Consider the following 16981-nt stretch of genomic DNA (forward strand, 5'->3'; position numbering starts at 1 on the left):
GACCTTGCAGTAATAATGGATAGTCTGCAAAATTTTGCAGTAGATGCCAATATCACCTTATGATATCTTGAGGTAGTCACATATATTATTAATATTTGGAAGAGCAGTTTGAAGGTAATCATCTTGTTAAAATGACAAGATGTAGACCTCACAGTAGTGATGAATAATCTGCAAATGGTGCAGTAGATACCACCAATACCTTGTGATTCACAAATAAAATATGATGTAGTCATATTAAGTATGACACTTCAAAATCCTTATTTTGGATTTCGTCAAGATTTGCAAGAAAAATTAATTCCAATTGCAAAAGACAGAGAAATGTTGTTCTAAAACTAATATTTACAATGAATGCTGAGGCAAACATGTATAATATGGCACAATGTCGTCTCTAATATATAATGTTCCTCAATTTGATGAAATTCAAGGTATGAACACTTGAACAATACTACTATGCTCATAATACATGTAGAATTCATGTTTTAAAATATGATGCACAATATGACAAGACCAGAGGGTCTGAGTCATACGATTACAATTAGCCTGATGGCTTCTTTGCAAGTAGTACTAAAGCTGATGGCCTTATTTGGCAATAGAAGAAAATAGAAGTGCAAATTGTTAAATGGCGGAAGAGATAATGTTCTCCGGTGATTCTCGCTACGGCCAAGAATCCATCGATTGAGTTAGCTTTGGCTGTACAGAGTCATAGCACATCTCCTCGTGAGGAATTAGGAGGGAAGATGGCGTCGCCAATCGAAGGTCGTCTGCGCCTGGGCAGCATCTCCACGCCATGGGACGGATGTTGGCCGCCGCCAACGCCGGCCGCCGCGCCGTCGCGCTGCATCAGGAGAAGCGACGTCGGAGCCGCCGCCGTGCCAAGGTGTGGCGGAGAGAACTGCGCTCCTCATGCGCGTTGGCCGTCTCTGTTGCCGGGCTGCGTGGCGGGCCGTGGTGCTCCTCCGGAGGGAGGAGCGTTGCTGCCGGGATGTGGTCGTCGCCGCTGTAGACGGCCGTGCCGACGGAGGCCGCGGGTGCGGCCTCAACCATCCGCATCCAGGGGGAAAAGGGAGGAGGAGAGTGGACGAGCGGCCGCCGCTTAGACCTTCCTCCGTCCGGAATCGAGTCCGCTGATCCGCGGCCGAACTCATTTAAGAGGTAAGAACATCACAAATTGAAGAAATCACATAGATGCTTACAGTTATTGGTATGGATTTTCGATCGAGTGATCCTGGATGTCAACGCCCATATCCTTTTCCGTGCGTCTTTGTGTAATTGAAAATTGTGCCCAATTTCAAGTTCTGATGTTCCTGCTTGGAGTATGATCAATCCGCTCAATTGATTGATTTTCTGTCCTTTGGCAGAGTGTGTTCGAGGCTTCCAATTGTTGAATCGATGGATGCTGGCGCTGGGTTCTTCCATCGGTTCTTCTTTCCACATAGCCAAATCGCTCGTTTTGGAGAGCAGCAATTGCTGATAACGTGTAAAGAGGAAAAAGAGAAAGAGGGGAACGAATGGATTGAACAGTGATTGCATTGACTGAAGAATAGGGTATTTATACCCATGTACAAAGGCGGTAATTACATAGTGATAACTGGCGGTTGCTAAACTAAACAACCGACCTAAGCATTGATTATTAGGATTTAATTAATCCTTAACAGGAACGAAGCAAGCACGGCGAGCCCAAAAGGCAAACTGACGCGGCGCAAAGTGGCGAGTACGTTGCGACCTTGCGTCGCTCTTTTGCGGGATGAGCCGTTGGCGACCACGACGCCGGCGGGTGGGTCGATGCTGCTACTTGGGCTGGTACGTATCGCGAGCCTGAGCAGGCCGGGGCACGTACGGTCCCCGGCAAGGGCCGAAAAGGCGTGCGTTTTTCCGGCCGTCGCAGTGGATAGATAACTGCACCCATGCATGCATGCATGGCACACGGGCACGACTGCACGAGGATCCACGTTGACCACACGGACGTTGTAGCTGTAGCCTGTAGGAGTACGTGCGAGCCAGCTCCTGCATGCTGCACAAGTGCACATCGAGGCATGCATCGACCAACACCAAAGGTGGACAACGACACCGGCGCGTGCAGCAGGGAGCCAAGCGTCTGTCGCCGTGCCCGTGAGCACGTACGTGGGTGCATGCGCTAGAATCTGTGTTTTGAGGTTTGTGTACAATGTGCTTAGACTGTCTATATAATCTTTTACTCTCTCCTTCTCATAATATAACAACGTTTTTTACATTATTATGGGACAGAGGGAGTCGATAGTATACATGACAGAATTTGGTGTAGTGATTTTCTCTCCTTCTGAAACTGAAAACTTGTTTAAATAGACTCGTTAACATATTCTAGGAAGCTTTTCCTTCAACATATCCAATGATCAACAATGCTCAAATTTGCCAACTCTCTACACAGTGGCGGAGCTACATTCAAAAGCATGGGCGGGCCAGTCTGAAAGAAATCCAATATTTTTGATAATTATGAACCAAATTTACCGTTAGCCTAGGCTGTTGCAAAAAAAATTGGGAGGGCCATGGCCCTTTTTGCTACAACCGTAGGTCCGCCAGTGTAGAGTCTCTACAGTTGAATTGACTTCATCCAACAACCAACATTCCAACACTAGTAGAAAAGGGGGCAACGGTTCAGGCCGGGTCAGCCCATTAGTCCCGGTTCAGTCTAGAACCAGGACCGTCGGTTCGTGAGCCCAGTGGGCCGGCCGGGCCACGTGGGCCATTGGTCCCGGTTCGTCTGGACCTTTTGGTCCCGGTTGGTGGGACGAACCGGGACCAATGGCCTCGCTCCTGGCCCATCATCATTGGTCCCGGTTGGTGGCATGAACCAGGTCCAAAGGCTCCCCTTTAGTCCCGGTTCATGCCACCAACCGGAACCAATGAGGTGCCTATACCCCCTCGCGTAAGAGCAGAGCACACTGCTTTGTTTTTTTCTGGCCGAGGGGGAGAGGGCTTGGTGGTGCTCTAGCTCACCTCCTATGCACATAAGGTGTTCGATGGAATGCCCGAGCCACACTACTTAAGCTTTCTCCTCTCCAAGCTCGACCTTCAAGCTCCATTTTCCTCAATATTTGTCTAGATTTAGCGGTCCGTCACGCCCCGTACCCGTCTTCACCGTCGTCGATCACCCGCGCCGAGCTCATCGCCGCACCACCGTGGTGAGCCTCTTGTTCTTATCTTCTTTTTGAAAGGAAAAAATATTCTTACTTGTATGTTTACATAGATACTTGTATTATTTTCTTACTTTTATTATTGCATCTTATATAGTGCGATGGTTTTGGTATCCGCCCCCGTCGGCCCTCGTCCTGTCTATGATTCGGATGTGGTATATATATTATCTTTATAACTATTGGTTCATTTATTGTTTATGAAAATTATGCCGACCAACGTGACATAGATTTTATTTATGTAGGATGTATGTGAATCGGAAATTCCAACCGACCCTATTGTCGAGAGGTTAAATTTAGTTGAAGAAGAAAACAATTTGTTGAAGGAAAAAATAAAAAAATTGAGGAGGAGAAGATGATATTGGAGTTGCATGTTGCGGATGTCGTCGATGATCGTAAGATCAAGATGGATGCAATGCGCTTGAAGATTAGAAAGATTAGAAAATATGCCATTCATACCGAGGCTTGGTATCATTATGCCATTGGATCAATTGTTACCTTGGTTGCGATTATGATCGCATTTATTTTCGCATTGAAATGTTTTACATAGTTTCAATGTATGGTTTAATTAATTAGATGCTCTAGAGAACTATATGTTGTTAGATGAGAACTATGTATGTACTTTGGTTTTAATGTGATGATGAACTTCTATTAATTTGGACACTTAATTATATATAACGCACGCAGATGAACCGGCAATGGATGTACGGTGACAGACACACCTCCGAGTGCATTAAGGGCGTGCATGAGTTTCTCGATGCGGCTGAGGCAAACAAGCAGAATGGTTTTATGTGTTGTCCATGCACTGAATGTGGGAATACGAGGTCTTACTCTAACAGGAAAATCCTTCACTCCCACTTGCTTTACAAGGGTTTCATGCCACACTATAATGTTTGGACGAGGCACGGAGAAATAGGGGTTATGATGGAAGACGGCGAAGAAGAAAAGTACGATGACAACTATGTGCCCCCTGAATATGGTGATGCTGCAACGGGGGGAGCTGGTGAAGATCAAGAGGAACCAGACGATGTGACCAATGATGCTGCAACGGGTGAAGCTGCTGAAGATCAAGAGGAACCAGACGATGTGCCCGATGATGATAATCTCCGCCGGGTCATTGTCGATGCAAGGACGCAATGCGAAAGTCAAAAAGAGAAGCTGGAGTTCGATCGCATGTTAGAGGATCACAAAAAAGGGTTGTACCCCAATTGCGAAGATGGCAACACAAAGCTCGGTACCGTACTGAAATTGCTGCAGTGGAAGGCAGAGAATGTTGTGGCTGACAAAGGATTTGAGAAGATACTGAAAATATTGAAGAAGAAGCTTCCAAAGGATAACGAATTGCCTGACAGTACATACGCAGCAAAGAAGGTCGTATGCCCTCTAGGATTGGAGGTGGAGAAGATACATGCATGCCCTAATGACTGCATCCTCTACCGCGGTGCATACAAGGATCTGAACGCATGCCCGGTATGCGGTGCATTGCGGTATAAGATCAGACGAGATGACCCTGGTGATGTTGACGGCGAGCCCCCCAGGAAGAGGGTTCCTGCGAAGGTGATGTGGTATGCTCCTATAATACCATGGTTGAAACGTCTGTTCAGAAACGAAGAGCATGCCAAGTTGATGCGATGGCACAGTGAGGACCGGAAGAAAGACGGGAAGTTGAGAGCACCCGCTGACGGGTCGCAGTGGAGAAAAATCGAGAGAAAGTACTGGGATGAGTTTGCAAAGGACCCAAGGAATGTATGGTTTGCTTTAAGCGCGGATGGCATTAATCCTTTCGGGGAGCAGAGCAGCAATCACAGCACCTGGCCCGTGACTCTATGTATGTATAACCTTCCTCCTTGGATGTGCATGAAGCAGGAGTTCATTATGATGCCAGTTCTCATCCAAGGCCCTAAGCAACCCGGCAACGACATTGATGTGTACCTAAAGCCATTAGTTGAAGAACTTTTACAGCTGTGGAATGGAAACGGTGTACGTACGTGGGATGAGCACAGACAGGAGGAATTTAACCTAAAGGCGTTGCTGTTTGTGACCATCAACGATTGGCCCGCTCTCAGTAACCTTTCAGGACAGACAATAAAAGGATACCATGCATGCACACACTGTTTAGATGACACTGAAAGTATATACCTGGACAAATGCAGGAAGAATGTGTACCTGGGCCATCGTCGATTTCTTCCGACCAACCATCAATGTCGAAAGAAAGGCAAGCATTTCAAACGCGGGGCAGATCACCGGAAGAAGCCCGCCATGCGTACCGGTGATCACGTACTTGCTATGGTCAATGATTTATACGTAATCTTTGGAAAGGGTCCCGTCGGACTAGCTGTTCCGAATGACGCTGAGGGACACGCACCCATGTGGAAGAAGAAATCTATATTTTGGGACCTACCCTACTGGAAAGACCTAGAGGTCCGCTCTTCAATCGACGTGATGCACATGAAGAAGAACCTTTGTGTGAACCTGCTAGGCTTCTTGGGCGTGTATGGGAAGACAAAAGATACACTTGAGGCACGGGAGGACCTGCAACGTTTGCACGAAAAAGACGGCATGCCTCCAAAGCAGTATAAAGGTCCTGCCAGCTATGCTCTTACGAAAGAAGAAAAAGAAATCTTTTTTAAATGCCTGCTCAGTATGAAGGTCACGACTGGCTTCTCGTCGAATATAAAGGGAATAATAAATATGCCAGAGAAAAAGTTTCAAAACCTAAAGTCTCATGACTGCCACGTGATTATGACGCAACTGCTTCCGGTTGCATTGAGGGGGCTTCTACCGGAAAACGTCTGATTAGCCATTGTGAAGCTATGTGCATTCCTCAATGCAATCTCTCAGAAGGTGATCGATCCAGAAATCGTACCAAGGCTAAGGCATGATGTGGCGCAATGTCTTGTCAATTTCGAGCTGGCGTTCCCACCATCCTTCTTCAATATCACGACGCACGTCCTAGTTCATCTAGTCGACGAGATTGTCATCCTGGGGCCCGTATTTCGACACAATATGTTCCCCTTTGAGAGGTTCATGGGAGTCCTAAAGAAATATGTCCGTAACCGCGCTAGGCCAGAAGGAAGCATCTCCATGGGCCATCAAACAGAGGATGTTATCGGGTTTTGTGTTGACTTCATTCCTGGCCTTAAGAAGATAGGTCTTCCTAAATCGCGGTATGAGGGGAGACTGACTGGAAAAGGCACTCTTGGAAGTGACTCAATAATATGCAGGGACGGATATTCTTGGTCTCAAGCACACTACACAGTTCTACAGAACTCTACCTTGGTGACCCCATATGTCGATGAACACAAGAACAGTCTGCGCTCCAAACACCCAGAGTAGTGCGACGACTGGATTACATGTGAACACATCAGGACTTTCAGCAGTTAGTTGGAAACACGTCTCAGAGGTGACAACACTGGTTGTGATGAGCTGTACTTGTTGTCCAGGGGACCATCTTTGACTGTATTGACTTACAAAGGATACGAGGATAAATGGGAATACATTTTACACGATCGCCCAAGATCAAAAGAGCACCAACCAAAACAGCGGTGTCCGCTTTGATGCAGCAACCGAGAGCGGAAAGGACACATATTATGGTTACATAGTGGACATATGGGAACTTGACTACGGACCTGATTTTAAGGTCCCTTTGTTTAAGTGCAAATGGGTCAATCTGTCAGGCGGCGGGGTACAGGTAGACCCACAGTACGGAATAACAATAGTGGATCTGAAAAATCTTGGGTACACTGACAAACCGTTCGTCCTAGCCAATGATGTGGCACAGGTTATCTATGTGAAGGACATGTCTACCAAACCGAGAAAAAGAAAAGATAAGGAAGTGAATACATCATACGATGAGGCAAAGCGCCACATAGTTCTTTCAGGAAAAAGGGATATCTTGGGAGTGGAGGGCAAGACAGACATGTCTGAAGATTATGAAAAGTTTCATGAAATTCCTCCCTTCAATGTCAAGGCTGACCCAAGCATCCTGATAAACGATGAAGATTATCCATGGTTACGGCGCAATAAGCAAATGACACAGCGAAGAAAAAGTGAAGAATTTCTCCTGCAACTATTATGATGATCCCATGCCAACTTTGTAACACACGATCTTTCGTCCGAAACCCTGATAATTTGAAAGAGATTGTGTGTTTTATACACGAAGTGCATCCAATTTTTGCCGTAACCATCTCAACTTTGTTGCACATGCTATGTGGGTGAAATGATGATGCCATGCCAACTTTCAACCTTTTCGGAGTTCATTTGAAATGCTTTTCAATTTCAGGGTCTTATAGCTCAAAAAAATCAGTAAATGCATGAAAAATAACAGATGAAGTCAGAAAGGGTTGAAAATTGATGTTGTGGCTTTGAATGGTGGATTTTGAACACAGAAAAAATATGGAGTTCAAATAAGTTCAAGAAAATGAAATCCCTTTGTAACAGATGATCTTTCGTCCGAAACCCTGATACTTCGAAAGAGATTGTCCGTTTTGTACACGAAGTGCATCCAGTTTTTGCCGTAACCATCTCAACTTTGTTGCACATGCTATGTGGGTGAAATGATGATACCATGCCAACTTTCAACCTTTTCGGAGTTCATTTGAAATGCTTTTCAATTTCAGGGTCTTATAGCTCAAAAAATCAGTAAATGCATGACAAATAACAAATGAAGTCAGAAAGGGTTGAAAATTGATGATGTGGCTTTGAATGGTGAATTTTGAACACAGAAAAAATATGGAGTTCAAATAAGTTCAAGAAAATGAAATCCCTTTGTAACAGATGATCTTTCGTCCGAAACCCTGATACTTCGAAAGAGATTGTCCGTTTTGTACACGAAGTGCATCTAGTTTTTGCCATAACCATCTCAACTTTGTTGCACATGCTATGTGGGTGAAATGATGATACCATGCCAACTTTCAACCTTTTCGGAGTTCATTTGAAATGTTTTTCAATTTCAGGGTCTTATAGCTCAAAAAATCAGTAAATGCATGAAAAATAACAAATGAAGTCAGAAAGGGTTGAAAATTGATGATGTGGCTTTGAATGGTGCATTTTGAACACAGAAAAACTATGGAGTTCAAATAAGTTCAAGAAAATGAAATCCCTTTGTAACAGATGATCTTTCGTCCGAAACCCTGATACTTCGAAAGAGATTGTCCGTTTTGTACACGAAGTGCATCCAGTATTTGCCGTAACCATCTCAACTTTGTTGCACATGCTATGTGGGTGAAATAATGATACCATGCCAACTTTCAACCTTTTCGGAGTTCATTTGAAATGCTTTTCAATTTCAGGGTCTTATAGCTCAAAAAATCAGTAAATGCATGAAAAATAACAAATAAAGTCAGAAAGGGTTGAAAATTGATGATGTGTCTTTGAATGGTGCATTTTGAACACAGAAAAAATATGGAGTTCAAATAAGTTCAAGAAAATAAAATCCCTTTGTAATAGATGATCTTTCGTCCGAAACCCTGATACTTCGAAAGAGATTGTCCGTTTTGTACACGAAGTGCATCCAGTTTTTGCCATAACCATCTCAACTTTGTTGCACATGCTATGTGGGTGAAATGATGATACCATGCCAACTTTCAACCTTTTCGGAGTTCATTTGAAATGCTTTTCAATTTTAGGGTCTTATAGCTCAAAAAAGCAAAATGAATCAACTAAAAAGTTTTTATAAACCTCTAGTATTTTTGAAACTAAACTTATATAAAATTTATGCAACTTAAATTCAGAAAGTATTTTTTTTCAACACATTAATAGCAAAAAGAATTTAATAGCAAAAAAATAACAAAATTTGTTTTTGATTAGAACAGATATTAAAAATAACCTAAAATTACCAAATAGAGTATAATGATAAAACACTGTAATATTAAGTAGCAGGAAAAAGAATCACTCAAAAATCTAACTTCATAGTAAAGTTATTCATAAACTAGTGATTCACATACATTTTAAAACTATAAGTATTTAGTACAAATAAAAAAATAAAAAGCAAAAAATAAAACAAAAGAAGAAAACAAAAAAAATTCAAATTTTAAAACTAATGGCACTAACAGAAAGTTTATAATTTTTGTGACCTAAAAGCAAAAAAATCACTAAAAAACTATAAGTATTTAGTACAAATAAAAAAAGCAAAAAAGAAAACAAAAGAAGAAAACAAAAAAAAAATCAAATTTTAAAACTAATGGCACTAACAGAAAGTTTATAATTTTTATGACCTAAAAACAAAAAGAAATCACTAAAAAAACTATAAGTATTTAGTACAAATAAAAAAATAAAAAGCAAAAAAGAAAACAAAAGAAGAAAACAAAAAAAATGCCACCTACTAGGCCTCCACGGCCTGAATACGACTAGAAACCCTTACATGGGCTAGGATTCAGGCCCGCAGAAGGCCCAGCAGGCCCAACAGGCATAGCAATGCACAGATTAGGCCCGTAAGCCCGCAATAGAGAGGAGCTCGAGAGGGATGTGGCAGCAAGGCTTATAAACCACTCCAGGCCCCTCTCAACTAGTGAGGTGGGACTAAACTTACGACCGCACCGCGCCAGCACAGGGCGTTTGGTCCCGGTAGGTAGCACCAACCGGGACTAAAGGGGTGCATTGGTACCGGTTCGTAACACCAACCGGGACGAATGCCCCCCTTTAGTCCCGGTTGGTGCGACCAACCGGGACCAAACGCCTCTGCTTCCCGCCCTTTGGGCTGCCAAAAAGAGGCCTTTGGTCCCGGTTTGTAGCACCAACCGGGACCATAGGTGCGCATTCGTCCCGGTTCGTGCGACGAACCGGGACCATAGGTCCGCCTATATAAGCCCACACTTGCGAAAATTTCGCCAACTGCTCCATTCCCCATTGCCGATGCCGCCAGGCTGCTTGTCCTCCTCATCGCCGTCGCCGCGCCCTGCCCCCATCCCCGCGTGCTTGCCATCGCCACGCCCTGCCCCGTCGCCGTCGCCGCGCCCTGTCGCTGTCGCCGTCGCCGCGCCCTGCCCCGTCGCCGTCCCCCTGCCCCGTCGCCGTTGCCGGCCGCCCTGCCTCAAGCCCGCTGCCGTCCGCCCTGCCCCGAGCCCCGCCTCCTTATCCCCGTCGCCGTGTGCCGCCCCGAGCCCGCCGCCGTCCCCGTCGCCGTGTGCCACCCCGCGCCCGTCGTCCCCGTCACCGCGTGCCGCGCGCCCCGCGCACGCCGTCCCCGTCACCGGTATCCCCGAGCCCACCGTCCTCCTTCCCGTCGCTGGCCTCCTCTCCCCGTCGCCTCCCGCCCCAGTGAGCTCCCCCCTTTCCCATCCCCGTCGCCGACGACGCCACCCATTGCCGCCGCTGCTCTCTGTTTATATGCAAAAGTTACATTTTTAGAAAATCATCTATATATGTTCATATATGCAAAAGTTCTATATGAATGTGGCTATATGTATGTTCATGGAAAATAATTTTGCTCGATGATCTTTTTGTTCACGATGTTCATATAATTTTTTTCATGTATGTATGAATGTCGATATGAATTGTACCTATGATGTTTTTTATTCATAGATGAATATGTATGTGTATGTGGCTATGTGAATATGCAAAGAAGAGGAGATGAAGAAGATGATATATTTTCTTATTCGTGGGTGTGTCGAGAGGGCGGCCGAGGGGTCGAGGGTCATCGAACATGAGAGGGGAGATGATAGATGATGATGAGGGGGGGGGGGACGTCGGACATTCATGAGAGAGGCGGGGAAGTGTGGCCGTCGGTGTCGGACACTACATCCACGTCCCACAAGTGACGCGGGCTTCGACACCCACGTCACTTGTGGGACGTGGATGTAGTGTCCGACACCGACGGCCACATGTATCTCACACCAACGATACTTGCTATTTAGGGTTTCCTCTACCGCTCGGCGACCCTGACCCTCGACGACCCTCGTTCCCGATAAAAAAGAGGAAGAAGAAGAAAAAAAGAGGAGAAGAAAGAATAGAGGAGTTCTTACTCCTATTTCTTTCTTCTCCTCTTTTTTTCTTCCTCTTCTTTTTTTATCCTTGAAGCGTTGTCGAGGCCACCCCAAACCCTAGAGAAGCAGCGTCGAGACCCCAAACCCTAGAGAAGCAGCGTCGAGGCCACTAATTAATATTAGTTCTACGTTTGCCACTAATATATCCATCTGTCATGTTTGAATAATAATTGCCATGTTGTAAATATTTGTAGAAACTATGGACACCGCCCGAGACAGTACAAAAGAAGCGTTGTTGGGGACATAATCGCAAGGAAGTGATGCCGTCTCGTTGTTTCTCAACGACACCGATGGTCTGGAAGGAGAGCGGCTAATATTATATGGCTCCGGTGACCTAATGCCGGTGCAAGAAGGAGACATGAGGACGGCTCCGGTGACCCAATGCCGGTGCAAGAAGGAGACCGTGATGACGTCTCCGGTGACCGAACCGAGTCCGGCCAGTATATATATTAGTTAAGCTTCTGCTGACTAGCTAATTGATGCATTCATTGTTTTGGTATGTACACATATTAATTAAGTCTTTGTTCTTTTTTCTAGCCCTCCGGATCGAGCACAACTTCGGTAAAGAGACGAGGCCCGAAGAAAAAGTTGAGCTCGGATGAAAAGTTTGAGATCATAGCAATCGCGCCCGACGGCCAACCGATTGAACCCCTCCGGATAAAGAGCGCATTTGTTGCTCAGTGCGGGGTTTTGGTTAGGGACAAGATCCCGATCAGCATCCAGCAATGGTTAAAGCCGGCTACAGAAGACCCTGAGGTGTCTTATGTCAATGATATGCAGAAAAATGATCTTTGGACTGAGCTGAAGTCAAATTTCACCCTACCGCAGAGGATGATCCAGAGAAGCCAGTTAAAGAGCAATTAATCAAGTCTTTTGCTCTTAAGAGGATGGCAGAACTATTCAGGAGGTGGAAGAAAGAGCTGAATAAGTTTGTCGAAAATAAAGACACCAGAATTCAAGGGCAGATATGAGAAGATCAGAGATAACTGGCCCGCATTTGTGGCCCACAAGACATCGGAAAAGAGTAAGAAGATGTCGGCGACAAACAAGCAAAATGCTGCGAAGAAGAAGCATCACCATCGCACGGGGTCAGGTGGCTACCTCGTAGCCCGGCCTAAGTGGGCCAAGACTGAGAATGATCTGGTTGATAAAGGGATCGAACCAGAGACAATTAACTGGCCAGACCGTTGTCGGACTTGGTTCTTCGGGGCTGGCGGAACCTTGGACCCTGTAACAGGGAAGTGCATTTGGACGAACGATCAAATGGACATACCAGTCAGGAAGCTTCAGCAGTATATCGAAGCAGCGCAGCAAGGGACGTTCTTTCCAGACAGAGAGAACGACGAGCTCACAATGGCCCTCGGGAATCCTGAGCACCCTGGACGGACACGAGGCACGCCAGGCTCCATTCCGTGGAAGGTTGGGTTTCGGACGCAGGCGGTTACAAATCCCAGGAGAGGAGGAAAAAATTGCAGCAGACCCAAATGCAGGCGCTGCAAGCAAGGGTACAAGCGATAGAGGAACGAGAAGCAAATCGCAGCAAACGTACTGCCGAAGCTTCCCCCGAAGCTACCCCGCCATCTCAGCGGAGAAGCAGCGTGGCTTCCACCGAGCTGCTTCAGCCGGAGCATGCCTTGACGGCTCCTGCCAGCTATCCCGTGGATGCTATCACGGAGTCTCAAAATTGCCACCTTATGACGCAATGGATGAATTTGAAGGTCAAGGCGGCTGTTGGCTCTGTTTATCCTACTGAACCCGGCGCAACTTTTCACTGCCGGCCGATTCCAGAAGGATATGCTAGGGTGATGGTGGATGAAATAACAGAGGATTTGAGGACCTCCAGCTTGACCACCTACCGGTGAAGGGGAGACTAGGCTAGGGTCTGCTCTGAAGACTCCATGCCTATGGCGGAAGGAGCTCATCAACCTTCCGAACTGGACGCCTCCGCCTCCTCCTCCTCCTCCGGCAAGTCAGGGCACTCCGCCTCCTCCACCGCCTCCTCCTCCGGCAGTCAGGGCACTCCGCCTCCTCCACCCTCCTCCTCCGGCGAGTCAGGGCACTCCGCCTCCTCCACCGCCTCCTCCTCCGGCGAGTGACGATCAGGGCACTCGACCGGCTCCTTCTCCGGCGCGTGGCGGCACTCCGCCTCCTTCTCCGCCTGCGCCGACGCGCCCGAGCAGCCAGCCTCCTCCTTCTCCGCCTCGTCAGCAAGGGCGGAAGAGACCTCGCCGCCGCTGCTCCGGCGTCGTCATAGTCCTTCTCCTCCGCCTCGTAAGCAAGTAAAGAAGACAACCGCTCCGTCTGCTCTGCGGCGTCTAGCAGTACAGCCAGAGGCGGGAGGACATACAGATTCGGTCCTTCTCTGAAGACTCCAGAGAAGTTACCATACGAGAGGACCCCGGAGGAGAACGCCGAGATCGCGCGAGAAGAAGTGAGGAACTTCTTTGAAGGGGTGAAAGCAAAGAAACATCCACCTCCGGAGGAGAAGGTAGATCCGGTGAAAGCGAAGCGCACTCTGGCTGCCCTGACAAAACCACCCAAGTCTCCGCCGAAAGGAAACTATGAGCGCATTATTGGAAAGGAATTTGCCGAAGCAGAAGTACTGTCAGTGATCAAAGAGCTGGGAAACAAATTGCCAGCTCGGCGAACAAGCGAAGCAATCGTGCCCCCCGCTCAAGGTGCCTAGCACATCGTCGATCCGAGGATGGTGCCCGGTTATAGCAATCTTGACGATTACCTGCCCGACGATACATTATGATTCCCATGGAGGTGCAGATACAGATACGAGTACGGAGCCTCTCGTCAAAGATGAAAAATCTCTATCAACGATGATGCGAAGATTGCATGATTGGTACTTGAAAATCTGCAGAGAGTCTGGGGGGAGGAGTACTTTGTATGTGAGAGTTAAAAAGGAGCATGACCTCGTTGGAATTGAACTGTTGCCTGTTCCATTTGAGGAGTTCTTTCAGTTTTTCAATCAATTGGCCCTCGATAAAACAACGGTCACGCCTGCTACTGTCTGTAAGTAGTACTACTTCTGTCATTAAGTCTCTCTATATAGCTCAGCTCTTTCATTGCATGTATTTATAATCATCCTCAATATATTATGCAGATTGAAGATCGCCGAATTGAAGAAAAGACAAGTCGGTGATATTGGGTTCATTAACACATATCTCATAGATGCAACTCAGGTTAAATTTCATGCCACAGATACCGAGGCCAACTTGCTACGATCGTTGGTAATAAATGAAAACAAAGATATAATACTCTTTCCTTACAACTTCAAGTGAGTGTTACTGTCTTGTGCGTATTCGGTTTCCCTTATATATTAGTCAAGGTTATAGTAATGTAATTGATGAGTTATGCATGCGTGTGCAGTTTCCACTATATTCTCCTAGAGATTAAGCTTGAGCAGGGACTAGTAACCGTCTTAGACTCAAGACGAAAAGATCCCCAGGACTATGCAGACATGACTCAAATGCTCGAGAAGTAAGTTAAATCGATCATTATCCACCATATCAGCAACTTTGTTCATTTCCTGATATATCAAGTAATTGTTTTCTTTGTCTGGCAGGGTTTGGAAAAAATTCTCCAAAAAAGCTCCAGGACTCCCGAAGAAGCTGCAATTTAGACACCCGAAAGTAAGTACTATAGTAGCATGTTCCGCATGATTCAATGCTAGTTCATCAATACCATTGATTTGGCATTCTTGCTTATCAGTTTGATTGACCTCTATTTCTTGTAAAGTGGTTGTGGCAGGAACAAGGGAATGATTTCTGTGGATACTACGTTTGCGAGTCCATCCGCCACACGACCTGTGAGCGGGGCTACACTGAACGAACAATATGAAGTACGTAAATAACAACATTCACAATTTTATTTTATTACCATCATTTGTGTTGAGTTTCATTCATTCATATATATATATGTATTGACCCCCTTCTTCAAATTAGATGTTTCGGAAGCGGGATGAACTCCTAGCACCAGCTCGCATGCGAGCAATTCAAGAGGAATTGGCAGCATTCTTTCTTGACCACGTGATCCTGAAGACGGAGAATACTATGTGGACCATGAGTCCGTATGATTATATTTGTAAGAGATAATTATTGTATATATGTAGCCGGTAGTGTCGGATAGATATACGAGAACTTGTTGTTCGACCAATCTCTCGAGAAGGAGAGGTGGTCGATATCACTTCTCTCTGTATGCATATATGTTCATGACGATCTTCTGTTTCCTTCGTTTGCTTACTAGCTAGCTAGCGTGTCTAGTCCTCTCTATACGTATGTATAGTACGTAGCGTCGACCAAGCACGGACATAAGAGAGGACACTTCTCTCTATTAATTATAGCTAGCTAACACAATATATGAAACACCTAAATTAACCCCCCAAAACCCCCAAACCCCCCCTTCAAAAAAAACAAAAACCCCAGCCACAGAAATGCTGACGCGTGGATGCCTATTGGTCCCGGTTGGTGCCACCAACCGGGACCAAAGGGTCTCCTGCCTGGGCTCCGCGCACAGGCCACGTGGAGGCCCATCTGTCCCGTTCTGGATTGAACCGGGACTAAAGGGACAGGGCATTAGTACCGACCCTTTAGTCCCGGTTCAGAACCGGGACAAAAGGCCCTTACGAACCGGGACAACAGGCCCTCTCATTGTTGACGTGGATGTAATCCGACCACGGCCACATGTATCTCACACCGACGATACTTGCTATTTAGGGTTTCCTCTACCGCTCGGCGACCCTCGACGACCCTCGTTCCGATAAAAAAAAGAAGAAGAAGAAAAAAAAGAGGAGAAGAAAGAATAGAGAGTATCTCTCCTCTATTCTTTCTTCTCCTCTTTTTCTTCTTCCTCTTCTTTTTTATCCTCTTCTTCCTCTCATGTTCGACGACCCTCGACCCCTCGGCGACCCTAGACCCCCTCTCGACCCTCGACCCCTCGGCGACCGTCGACCCCCTCGACCCTCGACCCCTCGGCGACCCTCGACCGACCCTCGTTCCGATAAAAAAAAGAGGAAGAAGAAGAAAAAAAGAGGAGAAGAAAGAATAGAGGAGAAGAACTCCTCTATTCTTTCTTCTCCTCTTTTTTTCTTCTTCCTCTTCTTTTTTATCCTCTTCTTCCTCTCATGTTCGACGACCCTCGACCCCTCGGCCAGACCCCCTCGACCCCTCGTTCCCATAAAAAAAAGAAGAAGAAGAAGAAAAAAAGAGGAGAAGAAAGAATAGAGGAGAAGAACTCTCTATCCTCTTTTTTTCTTCTTCCTTCTTCTTTTTTATCCTCTTCTTCCTCTCATGTTCGACGACCCTCGACCCCTCGGCGACCCTAGACCCCCTCTCGACCCTCGACACCCGCGACCGTCGACCCCCTCTCGACCCTCGACCCCTCGGCGACCCTACCCCCTCTCGACCCTCGTTCCCGATAAAAAAAAGAGGAAGAAGAAGAAAAAAGAGGAGAAGAAAGAATAGAGGAGAAGAACTCCTCTATTCTTTCTTCTCCTCTTTTTTTCTTCTTCCTCTTCTTTTTTTATCCTCTTCTTCCTCTCATGTTCGACGACCCTCGACCCCTCGGCGACCCTAGACCCCCTCTCGACCCTCGTTCCCCATAAAAAAAGAGGAAGAAGAAGAACACGGGGGCAGGCGAGGGCGCCGGCGCGCGGGGGCAGGGCGGCGACGACGACGAGGAGCGGCGCTTAGGATGGCGACGCGACGATGCAAGGCTCGAGCAGCCGTGACACGGCGGCGCCTAGATTCGGACGAGCAGGAGTCTCGAGCCGGCGGCACACACGTGAGCAGGGGAGACTCAGGCGACGAATACCCGTCCGGCGCC

The 16981-nt window shown here is 46.6% G+C and overlaps 1 long non-coding RNA gene across 2 annotated transcripts; it reads left to right on the forward strand.

Annotated features, from left to right (window-relative positions):
- Positions 1-409: 409 nt before the first annotated feature.
- On the forward strand, positions 410-2228 carry LOC125521019. Of its 2 annotated transcripts, XR_007288958.1 has the most exons (3): positions 455-1152; positions 1359-1570; positions 1656-2228. It is a non-coding gene; the product is annotated as an uncharacterized LOC125521019 (long non-coding RNA). The 2 variants fall into 2 exon arrangements; XR_007288957.1 differs by lacking the exon at positions 1656-2228 and having other exon boundaries at positions 410-1152; positions 1359-1574.
- The last annotated feature ends 14753 nt before the right edge of the window (positions 2229-16981 follow it).

Source organism: Triticum urartu, chromosome 7, assembly GCF_003073215.2.
Source record: "Triticum urartu cultivar G1812 chromosome 7, Tu2.1, whole genome shotgun sequence".
In the NCBI taxonomy this organism is placed as follows: Eukaryota; Viridiplantae; Streptophyta; class Magnoliopsida; order Poales; family Poaceae; genus Triticum; species Triticum urartu.